This window comes from Atractosteus spatula, chromosome 10, assembly GCF_055471065.1.
Source record: "Atractosteus spatula isolate fAtrSpa1 chromosome 10, fAtrSpa1.hap1, whole genome shotgun sequence".
Lineage (NCBI taxonomy): Eukaryota > Metazoa > Chordata > Actinopteri > Semionotiformes > Lepisosteidae > Atractosteus > Atractosteus spatula.
This window is the reverse complement of record NC_142715.1, coordinates 22,785,883-22,799,067: the sequence shown is the minus strand read 5'-3', so window position 1 is coordinate 22,799,067 and position 13,185 is coordinate 22,785,883. Positions and strand designations below refer to the sequence as shown.

The 13,185-nt window shown below is 38.6% G+C and overlaps 2 non-coding genes across 2 annotated transcripts; one reads left to right on the top strand and one right to left on the bottom strand.

Moving 5' to 3' along the window:
* Positions 1 to 6,246: 6,246 nt before the first annotated feature.
* Positions 6,247 to 6,359, top strand: trnal-caa (transfer RNA leucine (anticodon CAA)). The gene is made up of 2 exons: positions 6,247 to 6,284; positions 6,314 to 6,359. It is a non-coding gene; the product is annotated as a tRNA-Leu (tRNA).
* A 6,423-nt stretch (positions 6,360 to 12,782) lies between these two features.
* On the bottom strand, positions 12,783 to 12,901 carry LOC148825954 (5S ribosomal RNA). Its single transcript, XR_016092893.1, has one exon. It is a non-coding gene; the product is annotated as a 5S ribosomal RNA (ribosomal RNA).
* Positions 12,902 to 13,185: the final 284 nt, after the last annotated feature.

The window sequence follows — 13,185 nt, the reverse complement described above, 5'->3', positions numbered from 1 at the left end:
TTTAACATTTCTGTAATTTACAGTAGATGTCACAATAGAAGCCCGAAGCCTATTATACTCAGTCTAGCCTTGGATCCTCTGAGTCCCTTGACTCAGTTATTGCATATTAATTTCTTGAGATAGGCGATTCCATATTATATTCCCTTTTAATCAAATTCTAAAAGTATGCTTGTTGACTCCGGTATCGCGTTAGTTAAAGACGTCGATGCTTAAAATGTTTAGGGAGAAATGGAATACTGGTGTGTATGTTTTCTTTAAAGTACCGAGACCAGCCATATACTGTATGTTTAAGTTCAAAAATTAATATCGTTTATGGACTTCACACGCGTTGCAGTATGCTCCTATTCTTTTTATGCTCAGGCACTAAGTAAAAGGAGATGCTTCATATTGCTTGACTAATTTTAAAAACTAAGTTATAAATGCAGACGCTCCCTCGGTGCGCTGCTCTGGTGCGCCGGCTCTTACACAGTGCCTGTCTGCCGTAAGCGTTACAATATACATACCCAACACTGCTTGTACCCATCTGTCATGCAAATAAAACACCTTGAATTGAATTGAATTGAGGGGAGAGGGGGGGAATACTAAAGCCAATACTGGCTCAATACCCTCAATGGGCTTTGACGTGCTAATGCGTTGGTTTAACAGTCCGGGTGTGGCAGGCTTCCAATGTCAACTCGACTCGATTGGAAGACAATGAACGTATTTTAGCCCTAAATGAATTAATAGCAAACATAGTTTACATAAAATACATTTTTCCAAGAAAGTTTATAATAATACAATCTATAGTTGAAATCTGAGCCTACTTTAAAAATAAAGGAAAAGCATTTTCAGAGAGCAATCATGCTGTGTTTATGTAGAAAAAGCGATTAGGTTTATGAGCAATCTAATTACCTATTCGCTTAAAACGCTATATAAAATAAAGTTTATTTAGAGATGAATGATCAGTGTTGCAGTTTAAATAATGGGAGTCAGGAAACTAACACACATCGCCACCGGATTTAATAACGCAATAAAAACGCTATAAAACAATGTGACTAGGCACAGAAAAAGTTTAGAGTAAGTACAATAATAAATGCTGACCATGACTTTAGAAGCATAAATTACCTTACACTCAATTTAAACACAAGCTGTCTTTCTGTATGAACCTCTAAGCTGGTTTATACAGAAAATGTAGAAATGCATTATCCTGATTATGATTAAAGAACACATAATTAAACACGCGTTTGCGATTTAAATCAGAACACGATTTAAATCAATATAAATGTTTATATTGTAACGCATACTGTCCAGCCTCCATTTCTCTATAAAAATTTACTCTGTTGCACACACACACACACAATAGAAGCAGGAACCGCTGTCGGAAGGGAAGATATGTTCAAAATATCGCAAATATCGATCATGTTGCGATATTTTGAAATATAAAAGTCAATTGATTGTCCATAATATCGCTATTCTATTTTTTCGAAGAAATGTTTGTTAAAGGAAAAGTCCGGCACCTTCTGGATTCAAACACACAACCTGCCAGTTGGTAGTCACGCACCTAGACCAGTCAGCTACAAGACAGCTCGCATGAACAGGCAGGTGAAAAAGCCCTACACAGCCCTGTCGCAGCACACGAATACCGTTATTAAATTCTTTAGATACGCGATTCCATATTATATTCCCTTTTAATCAAATTCTAAAAGTATGCTTGTTGACTCCGGTATCGCGTTAGTTAAAGACTTCGAAGCTTAAAATGTTTAGGGAGAAATGGAATACTGGTGTGTATTTTTTTCTTTAAAGTACCAAGACCAGCTATACACTGTATGTTTATGTTCCAAAATTAATATCGTTTATGGCCTTCACACGCGTTACAGTATGCTCCTATTCTTTTTATGCTCAGCTACTAAGATTTCCCTTCAGTGGTAAAATTCAATACCTACAATGGGCACAGCAAAGACGTTTACTGTAAGTCTTTCTACGACAGACCAACAGACCATGAGTGCCCCTATCGGTCAACCAATCACGTACTGCGGTGCCACGCGTCATCTTGCGTCATACTGAGCGACGTCACCTGCGGTACGTGTCTGTAACGCGCACTTTGAATGGCTGCATCTGTAACTGAACTCTCACCTTCACATACTAAAGGCATTACATGCATTAGCTGTGATAATGCTTCTAAGAAACACAGAATGACATTTAGTTTTGTTCCTCATTTCCCCCAAGAAAAAAAAAGGAGTAAATTTCCGCCTGGAATGATTGATGCCCCATCAAACATGTTTTAATATCCCCGGAAGTTTATACAGTAGAATCCTGGTTTGTGGCTTAAATTCAAGGTAAAAAATACTAAGGAAACGAGTTGGAAACAATGTCGATCTGGGATTTTACTCATCCGGAACATTTCACTACATTGGGCAGTATGTGCCAGAGAGAAGCTCCTGATATCCCTTCGGTAGCTCAGTATCTATAATGAAGAAGCACAGGTTAGTTTCTTACCTGCATGTTGCAGAGCCTTACGCAACCCGTACCATTAGCTGAGGTTTGATCCCTGCACGGGATTAGTTGAAAGGCCATTGTAAATGACGTGTAAGAGATTTATCCAGCTTGCTTTTATGTTTCACGCTAAATTGAGATCTTGAAACCAAAATAGTTAGAAATATGATCCCCAAGAAGGAAAGCTGTTTTGTACTGACGTCACTCCTTTTTATGTATCCCAGATTGTAAAGACAACTCTGCCCTATCAAAGGAAAATGTTACACAAAAGTTGGAAAGCACACTCTGAACCCATCTGTATATTTGATTCCCGCGATCCGTTCAAAGCTGCTTAGTGCTTTGCAAGCAAATCAAATCATTTCAGGGAAGAAACTCAGTTTAGTGAACTACTTTTGTATGTTCACCCATTGAATTTGATCTTTGTATTCTCTTTGCATTCTCAGCAATAATATTTCAAAATTACAGTTCGGATTTATTGGAAAACTTCACAAGCATTATTAGTTTAGGACTGTAAAATTGTTTTTTAATATCTTGGTATATTTACCTTCATTTTAATATAGATATAACCATAAATGATGTTAAGCATATTGAACTTTTGTCGTACTTTTTAAAACATTTTAGCTGAGGACACACAGCGACTATTATACCTTGTGATACATGCAAGACATCTGTAAACGAAGATGTAATTACAATAAAATTGGGAATTAACAGAAAACCACAATTTGTATAATATTATTCCTCGATATCAATGATCAATTGAAGGATTTGAAGAAACTATCAAAGATACAGCAGCAATAGCAGATGATTTTGGTTTTGAACCCATCTTTACACCTCAATAATCAATTTGTCCTCGAAAAAAGAAAAGACAGGCATATTTTGAGTCTCATAATTATCCTCTTCTCGATCCAAAAAAAACGTTGATTGCTTCTGTACTTTTTTGGATTTTCTTACGAAGATCTCACGAAGTATTGCCAGGATCTATATTTAGCGTTCGGTAGCGATAACACTGCTGATATTGATTGAGTAAAAATCTATGATGTATTGACAGCTTTATCTGAAGCGAGAAATCCTCGAACGCCGCTTATGAAGTGTTGGGATTCATACCAAGAAATACCTTTTGTTTTTCCACCCAAAATGCTACTATTACATTACACATTATGCAAACATTACCAGTTTTAGTAGCTTCTGGGCGCGATTTTCCAAAACTGAAACTAATTACAAATTATTTAAGATGAACCATGTCCAAAAATTGTAAATCAGGATTAATATAATATCAAATGAAATTACTACAGAAGAAAAGGTTTAACTGAAATATGAATAAGACTATGCAAACCTACAAAATAGAACAATTCAATTTATATAACTTATTTTTTTATTTTTTGAGAAATGGGCTCACACACCGGAAGACACTAACGTTTCTCTTCGTTAGAGTATGTGAATAACAGTTTAACCCCAAATGTTTGTAATTCTGTGATTCTGTTAAAATTCAAAAAAGCATCTATCAATAGTAAGAAATTGTGTTATTTCATAAACTGTAAGACATGAAGACATTTACAGGTTATATCCTTTGCTTTGTCTTTTAACGCAAGCGTTCAGGATCCAAGCCCATGTTCGGACGGTTGTGTTTCTCTTGTAATCATCAAATGGCATTGTTTTGTCCGTCAGTTCTTTCTCGAGTTGTACCATGGATATTTTATACCATCAATACTTTTCATGCTCTTTTGCATTTTCCTTCACATACGAAAAAAGCTCAAGGCGTTCTTGTCACTGTACTACACAGTACAGGACACGCAGTGAGGAATTCGCGCAGCTTCAGTTCAGTGCGGAGTCCAGAGGGAGGACTCGCTCGGTGAATGATCTCTCAGGAAATTCCGGGTGAGATTCAACATCCCGGGTGAGGTTTTTCTGCAACAGCCACGACAAGTGTGAAGACGTTCTCTGGATTTCCTGAATGTGACTTTAAATTAGTTCACATTCTTTGGTAGTTAACAGAACTAAATGCTTTGGAGGTACATTTAAAACCGCAGCACTTCGAGTTTAATTGTGTAAACCTGGCTCTGTATGAACATGAGCAAAGAGTTCTCACTCAACAGAAGACTGCGATGTGAGCACAGTAACATAAAGCACTTGGAGATGCCAAGGATTGAACCCAGGACCTCATACATGTGAAGCATGCAAGCTACCACTGAGCTACATCCCCAACTTAGAAGACTGTGGAAGTGACTTAGAGATGTGCAGGTGCTCACAGAACACAATCTATCTTTTGCATCTTTTAAGTGCTCTTGTTTAAACTATGCATAGAAAAACAGCAGTACTGATGATTTTCATGGACTGATGCACACTTGTTCTGTACAACTCCAGTGATAAAACCTTGTCTGTAAAAATTGTAGAATGTAAAAGGGCGAAACAATGCTCCAACCACAGGAATGGTAACAGAAAGGATCATTTTCTTATTTAATACGTCCTTTTGAGATGCCTTGTCAAAGCACACAGACGTTAGAGCTGAACAAATATTTTGTACACAAGACGGCAGTGCGATATTAGATTTTCTGTCTTCTTGATGGATTCAGAGGTCCTTGCTTGCCAAATAACTTTACAGCTAAGGAAGAGTAGCTTGTAAAATACCCATCTCAACAAGCGAGCGCATTGGTTGCTCTTGCTCTGAATGCAAGGAGCTGTTTTTTTTCGCATTAATCATTATTAACCAGAAACAGCTGCACAACTAGTCGCATTTGTGATTATGTCACTTCTCTGCTTCAGCAAGGTCAATAAAAGACTCTGAAAGTAGTAGAGAAAAACCGAATTAAAATCATATTAGCAATTCTGAGCGATATCTGCATACAGGCAATCCAATAAGAACGTTGAAATCTTTGAATATCATCTCTCTATATATTGCGCTGCTTTTTACTTGGAGTAAAACTATTGGATTGGAGGAATGCTAACCGCTTTGTTAAAATGTATTGTTGTTATTTGGAGAAATCAATGAACTCGTGATTTTATATGTTTTAAAAGACGGTCATGCGCACAGAAAAAAGACAGTGCTGATTATTTTTCTGGAGATGGAGCACTGATGACCTATCTGAGCCAATTGATAAAGCCCACCCAGTGGATACTCTAGCAGAACGTGGAAGAATGTACACCAATGTAACCAAGGCAACCACAGGAACAACATCAAGAAGCACAATCAATTCCCCATTTAAATCTTTCGTGTAAGGTATGCTATGTGAAAGTATGAAGTAAATCCCCTGATCTCTTTTGAACATGGACAAGGTATTTCTGATGGAGCGCTATGAGCAAAGATTTAATAAGCTACTCCTGCCGATAATTCAGCTTGAAGAAGTAAAAGCTTCACAAACAAAAGCAGCTCACTACAACAGCCAATATTAAATGTACTGGGTGACACATTACCATGTGCACTGGCTCAAAAGTGATCTCGGCAGACGTTGTTCCCTACGTAAAGTTGAAAGCGCTAAAGAGCATTTCCATTGAGAAAAAAAAAATCTGCCTTGATGTTAAACATAGAGAGCCTACCTTTTAGACGTTCTCCCTCTAAACACCTTGTGCAGCCTCCCGACAGACTAACAAATAGCGCATTTTCACCAACTCAATTTATAATACGCCCCTCAAAACTCACAACCGAATAACAATCCATCCGTATATTTGTTTTCCAAGATCCATTCAAGGCAACTTGGCTCTTCGCAAGCAAATAATTTCAGGGAAGAAACTCAGTTTAGTCAACTACTGGTGCATTCAGCACACCCCTTTCTCTTGTTTGTCAGGGTGGCCGAGTGGTCTAAGGTGCCAGATTCAAGAGCCTGTGTCTTTCCAGCTGGCTTGGGTATTCTGGTCTCCCAATAGAGGTGTGGGTTCAAATCCCACTCCTGACTGCTTCTGTTTTTACCTCTCTTGAATTGTTCCAGTGCTAGCTGACAGTGAATGACTGAAATATAAAAGCAGCAGAAGAAAGCAAGCAACTCAGTGCAATTTGTGAGTATTCTGCACTGTTAAAATGCACAGGTTTTCATACTTTTTGGAATTTGTAGCTCAAGAAGTGATTCCTGTTTCATTTTCTATTCACCAACTCGATTTGCATTCCGCCCCTCACACCTCAAAACAGAATAACAAACGGCTTCATGTGCCACAGCATTCCCCTGTAGATTCGGTTTGCACTATGAATTAGGCCACCCCGAATGAAATATTTTAGTGTTGGCTCAAATGTGAGGAATTTCATGAACCCTCAAAAAGGAACGCTTTCAGAGAATGCCAGCAATTCAAAGCGTGTAGGCAGCAATTCTGCAATTTCTTTTATCACGGGCGGTGCTTTCTGAGTCGATGGCTTTGCATTAGAAATGAGAAGTGCTGAACTCTAAACACGTTCTTGCCATTACTGCTACTCCTGCTGCTACTCCTTCGTCCTCGAAAAAAGAAAAGACAGGCATGTTTTGAGTCTCAAAATGATCTTCTGGATCCACAAGAAACATGTAAATTTGATTGATTCCGCAGTATTTTGGATGTACTGTACTTATAACTTCCATCGAAGAGAGATTTCATCAGTTGCATGAAATTGAAACTTTCGACTTTTTGTCTGGTATTGAAAATATGTTAAAAAAAACATAAACAATTTTCTAATGAACAACTCATGAAGTATTGCCAGAATCTATATTTAGCGTTCGGTAGTGATAACACTGCTGATATTGACTGAGTAGAAATCTATGTTGTATTGACAGCTTTATCTGAAGCAAGAAATCCTAGAACGCCCTCTATGAAGTTTTAGGATTCATACAAAAAAATGCCTTTTGTTTCCCACCCCAACTGCTGCTATTGCATTACACATTATGTGAACATTACCAGTTTTGGTAGCTTCTGGGCATGATTTTCCTAAACTGAAACTTATTACAAAATTATTTAAGATGAACCATGTCCAAAAATTGTAAATCAGGACTAATTTTAATATCAAATGAAATTACTACAGAAGAAAAGGTTTGATTTATATAACTTATTTTTTTATTTTTTGAAATGGGCTCACACATTCAGACTCGTTCTCAGTGGTTCTTGCTCACCAAATAACTTAAAAGCTGAGGAAGAACGCTACGAAAAATACTAATCAAAATACAAAATAATAATCATTATTAACCAGAAACAGCAAAAAAACTGGTCACATTTGTGATTATGTCGCTTCTCTGCTTCAGCAAGGTCAATAAAGGACTCTCTGAAAGTAGTAAAACACTAAAGAACTGCAAAACTGAATTCAAAATCATATTAGGAATTCTGAGTGATGCCTGCTTACATGCAATCCAATACGGATGTTGTCTTTAAATAAGAATTCTCTATGTTTCCCTGCCTTTTCCCTGGAGTGAAACTATTGGATTGAAGGAATTCTTATCACAGGTTTACAAGGTGTCGTTGATATTTGGAGAAATCTATGAACTCGTGATTTTTATATACTTTAAATAACGGCCATACGCACAGAATAAAATGACGGTACTGATGATTTTTTCTGAGACGAAGCACAGATTATCTTTCCAACACAGCTGATAAAGGCAAGCCAATAGATACTCTAGCAGAACATAAAAAAAACAGAATCAATTCCCCACTTAGATCTGACATGTGAGGTATGCTTTGTGATCGCTTGAAGTAAAACCCACAATCTTTTTTGAACTTGGACAAGTTATTTCTGATAGAGCGCTATGCAGAAAGACTTTATCAGCTCTACCTCTGAGGACGACTCGATTTGAAGACGCAGAACGATAAAAGGAACACAACCGACATCATAATTGAGGGCACACTGTGATTTGCACTGACTCAAAAGTGATCTTGGTAGACAAACTTCCCTGCTGAAGGTGGAAACGAGAATCTGTGTTGAGAAGACGAAACATTTTTTCCCTGCTTTGATGTTAAGCTGATAAAATAGCTTTTGTTCCATTTATCAAAAAAACACATGTCCCCCATTGGATTCCTAAACAGTAGGAAGGTGGTTTTAACACAAAAAAAACAGGCAGCAATGGGATTGGAACCCACACCTCCGAAAAGACTGAAGCCTTAAGCGAGAGCCTTCAACCACTCAGCCACATTACCTACTTGAATGAAACAGGGTGGCTTTTGCTCTTGTCGCCCGACTTAGTGGCGTTATGACCGTGGAACCGACTGCACCTGCTTTTTCTGAGATGCTTCCCCTCTCATGGCGAGATCTCGACTTCTTTAACACCTCTGGATAAAGATCTTCTGTGGAGCAGGTTTCAGACCTCTGCGTCCAGCACCCTTGATGTCATTTTATTTTTACAGCAGCCGCATCCGGAAAGTTGTGTCTTTTACGTTTTATTTGAACAACAAAACTACATAAAATACAAACAAGAGCACACATAACGTATCAAGAAAATCGTCAGGGGCACATGCTATAATACAATTACACTTTATGAAAAACGATTACACAAGGTAAATAAAGATAAGGTCCGCACAGCTTGTTCTTACATTTCGAAAGAGTCCGTAAATACCCCTTTACGTCTATTTTGAACTGTTCAAACGTAGGACTCTTCCCAGACCATTTCACTTTATACCACATTCCTAAACGAGGATGCATCTCCTGTTTTAGAACTGTTTTGGGCGGTATGGCTTATACAACACACCCACAGTATTCTAATGGTGGACTGCAGATCTGTGCTATAGTTCAGTCGAATTCGAAGGATCCAGCAATCGTACTGGATTTGACTGGGATTCTGAAATGTCTCTTGCAAAAGTATTCGGGTTTGCTTGAACCTTTGATAAAAAAAGTGATCTGATCTGAAACTACCCAGCTTACAATCTCTGAGGTAGTTGTCACTAAACTCGGACGTGATGTGGCACACATGTGCCATGTGCCTTTACTTTTGTAAAAAACTGGTATCGGGAAAAGTTTCTTAATATTTCTTTTGATTAGCATGCAAGAAAATGTGATCATTACCTATGGAATTTCCCGCCAGCGTGGAGCTTGAATTCACAACCTTGAGATTCAGTGTTCAAGAGTCACAGAAGAGGTCGGCCTGGTCTTCAGTTTGCCAACGATAAGCTCCGGCAGTGCTCCTCTGTAAAGCAGATTGTTCGGATCGGTTATGTGGGACGGCACTTCGATACTAAGATCGTTTGCAGCACATGCATGGTTTCCCCCCTTCACGCAAAAAAACATAGACGAAGGAAGCTCTCTTGTCTTGGGCTGCTGACTCCCGGATTTAAAGCGCTCTAGGTGCCAGCTAAGTCTCTAACAAGCACACTATAAAGACAGGAATTACACTTTGCTCACGTCACGCATGGAATGGCGAGGGTACTTGTATTCATCCAAAAATGCCAAGTTTCCCACTGGTGATACACACAAGGAAATGAATGTACATTTCCCGCCCCCCCCCCCCCCCCCCAAATCAACCAGTTTAAAATCAAATACCTCCCTCCTCATCTGTAGGTGGAGAGATTAATGTCAGAAGAAATACAGGTTTAAAAGTCAGGAGCATTGATAGTCCTATTTTAAAATGACACTAAAATGCTCACAATATATTAAAAAGCTCTGTAAAATGCAATAATAATAAAAACAATATTAAAACAAGGTAAAAAGAAATAATACACAGCTACAAAGCTCAGGAATTATCAATGGGAAGTTACAATGGGTTGATTGTGTTTCATATGATTTAAAAACAAAATGTTTGAAAAATATCCACTTACAATATGCTAAAAATGGCAAGAATACTTAAAACAGGTGTGTATTTTTTTTTACAAAAATAAATAAAACAAGTTAAAAATAAATACTAAATGCGTTTAAAATTCAGGAATGTAATTGGTCAGATGCTTACAATGAGTGATGCTTTTGTGTGATTTAGCGAATTCAAAAAAATATTCAAGAGCAAGAGCTCGTATGAAAGTTCGTAAGTATGTACGTATACATTCGAAATTTTTCATTCTTCTCACGATGGCACACCTGTGTCTGTAAAACAGAGTGAAAGCTCTATTCACATTGCGAGTATTTCACAGCCCTGGTTTTACATAGATCTTTTTTTTTTGTATAAATAAGTATAAAATAAGTTTTGCAATGCACCAAAAGTCACGTCTAGTATTTTTCCATCTACCTTTACAAGTAAGGAGCGTACATACTCATATGGCGAGCGGTCGTCAATTATTTTTCTCAGCAAGTGCTTTATACTCCGCTCAGTATCATCTGTAAAAGTATAGGCACCCAGGCCTCTGGCGATGTACAGAACAGCCGATAAAATTCAGGCTAAACTGAGACACTTATACATTTCTAATGCGGCAAACAACACATCTTTGTACTGTAACATGACTAGGGGAAGGGTCATTCATAACAGGTATTTTCGGAATGACCTACTTAAAATACTAGATATGGACCTTAGCAAAATGGCTGCCAAAAAGAATCAGATGACCGGTAAATGGAAAGGGTCTACCCTGAGAAACAATGAGACACAGCTGAGCCGCATCAGGAACCGAAATATAAGTGCCCCGGAGGCAGTGAACAGGGTGGAAGCCGATAAGGTGAATGCGGTTTGGAGGAAAAGAGAGGAAAGATGTGTATGTTAAAGATCGGGCTAAGGAATAACGGACTACTGAAAGGAGAAAAGGTTTATGGTTTTTGGATTACGGACACTGGATAAGGATACATCGCGGATTGGCTTTATTACGGACTTTTGGAACTCGGATCGGATCAGGATTAAGGGAACGGATTACGGACTGTATTTGGAAGATAGTTGGAGGAAGAAAAGCCACGAAACTCAGGAAAGAAAAGTGTGGTGTGAGTAATACTTTCATTTACATAAACTTTCCCCCGGAAACACCACAGAACTCATCCGCGCACCCGACAACCAGGCATGTGTGACCCCATTGACCTGGATGATTAATCAAACAGGCCGCGCATTCATCAACCACAACCCCCTTTAAACAATGGTTGAAGGTGCAACATACCACCGACTTTACAGTCTGATCCATAGCATTGGGCTCATTAGAGCCATCGTTAGCTAAACTAGGTTGAACATCATCATTAATCACATTTTGGCAAACACACATGAACAGACACGAAACATTCAAGCTTGATGGTAGTTTGAAGATTGATGCGTCGACCTCTTCGTTATTCTATTAAAGGAAAAAAGAAAAGGAAGGCTTAACAAAATAAATAGGCATGCTTTTTACCTAAAATATTTACAATTGTAATGCCTCTTTTGTGTTAGAGTTTTTCGTTTGCTTCGAACTTGCTGTGGTTTAATATTTACCATTTGTAGCAACTCTTCATCAGTCGTTCACGGACCCCCAACACCTGAATCACCATCAGAGTTCACATGACAGCCACTGTCACACACCACTGAGTGCTGGGTCAGCTTTTGCTAAAAAGAAGACAAAGTGTTGAAAACGAAATACGCTAAACACAGATTGAAACGACAATTCCACTATCAGAAAAAATATTTTAGCAACCTACTTCTTCAGTTTGCATAGCAGAGGAATCCGATGATTCACTACTCAAAGAAGCCATCTTCGCAGCAGTCAATATCGGGGCCTGACAGCTCAGGTGTCACACTTCAAAACCGGCAAGTCGGCTAATTTAAGCATAAACTCCAAATTTGTAACCATGCCTACATAGTTCAAGACAGTTTTCAAATGGTTGTGATGTTTTAGAACGCCCCACCATATTCCCCCGCCCCAAAATCACACGTGTTTTATCGAGAGTGAAAAGTAATCACGTTGAATTAAAATATGTAAGCTTATTTCAATGACAAATTCTCAACAACTTTTCAAAAGTTTGAAATGATTTTCCACGTACCGTGAACGTAAAGTCTTTAAACCTTAAAAATATTAACATGCAACCCAAGCCTCAAATGATGTGTTTCTCTAGAAAAGAAATTACATTGAATCAAAAAATGTAAAACTTATTTTATCTTTTGAGAAGAGCGTTGTAGGGCAGGTCTTTATATTTTAGTGGATAGGTCATAAAAGTGTTAAAATAATTGAAAAAAGACACATTTAGCAGCGATAAATTATAAGCACGAGCAAAAATTGATATTTATAACGCTTATAGATTTAACAATATAACAGACTTTAATAAAATGTTTACTTTTAAATTAAATATTACATCAGAACATGTCCACACCCAGGCACTTGCCGTTAAAGGTTATGGGATGTAGAGATACAGTATATAAGGTTCATGATGAGAATTAAAAACGTTCATGCTAATACACAAGCACCTGTGTCTCACCAAAGCTGACAAATAAAAAGCCAAAAACCCGCACTGCACGTGTGAACAGGAGAATGAGCGAGTGAGCGAAGATAGGGTGCCTCCTGCAATTAAAGGCTTACAGCACCTGGTATTCCCAGGCGGACTCCCATCCAAGTACTAACCAGGCCCATCCCTGTTTAGCTTCCGAGATCAGACGAGATCAGGCGTGCTCAAGGGGGTGTGGCCGTAAGCGAGAGCAAGGCTCGCTGGCACCCTTCTTATAGAGAGGACAGCTCCGTCACCTCTTTTACGACGCTGCTGTTTTTCCCTTGCGTTTTTCTCTTCTTCCCACGTTCTCTCTCTTCACTGCCTTCGTCCCCGCTCTATTTCACTTCAGCCTTTCACTCTTGCTTCCTTCCAATGAGGACGGAGCTGCGGGAGAAAGGGCGCTATAGAGGATCGCTGTGGAGAGCTGCTGCTGTGCTTTGACATCTGAGCTCTGTGGAAAACGATCTCAATACAATTCTGAAAAACGC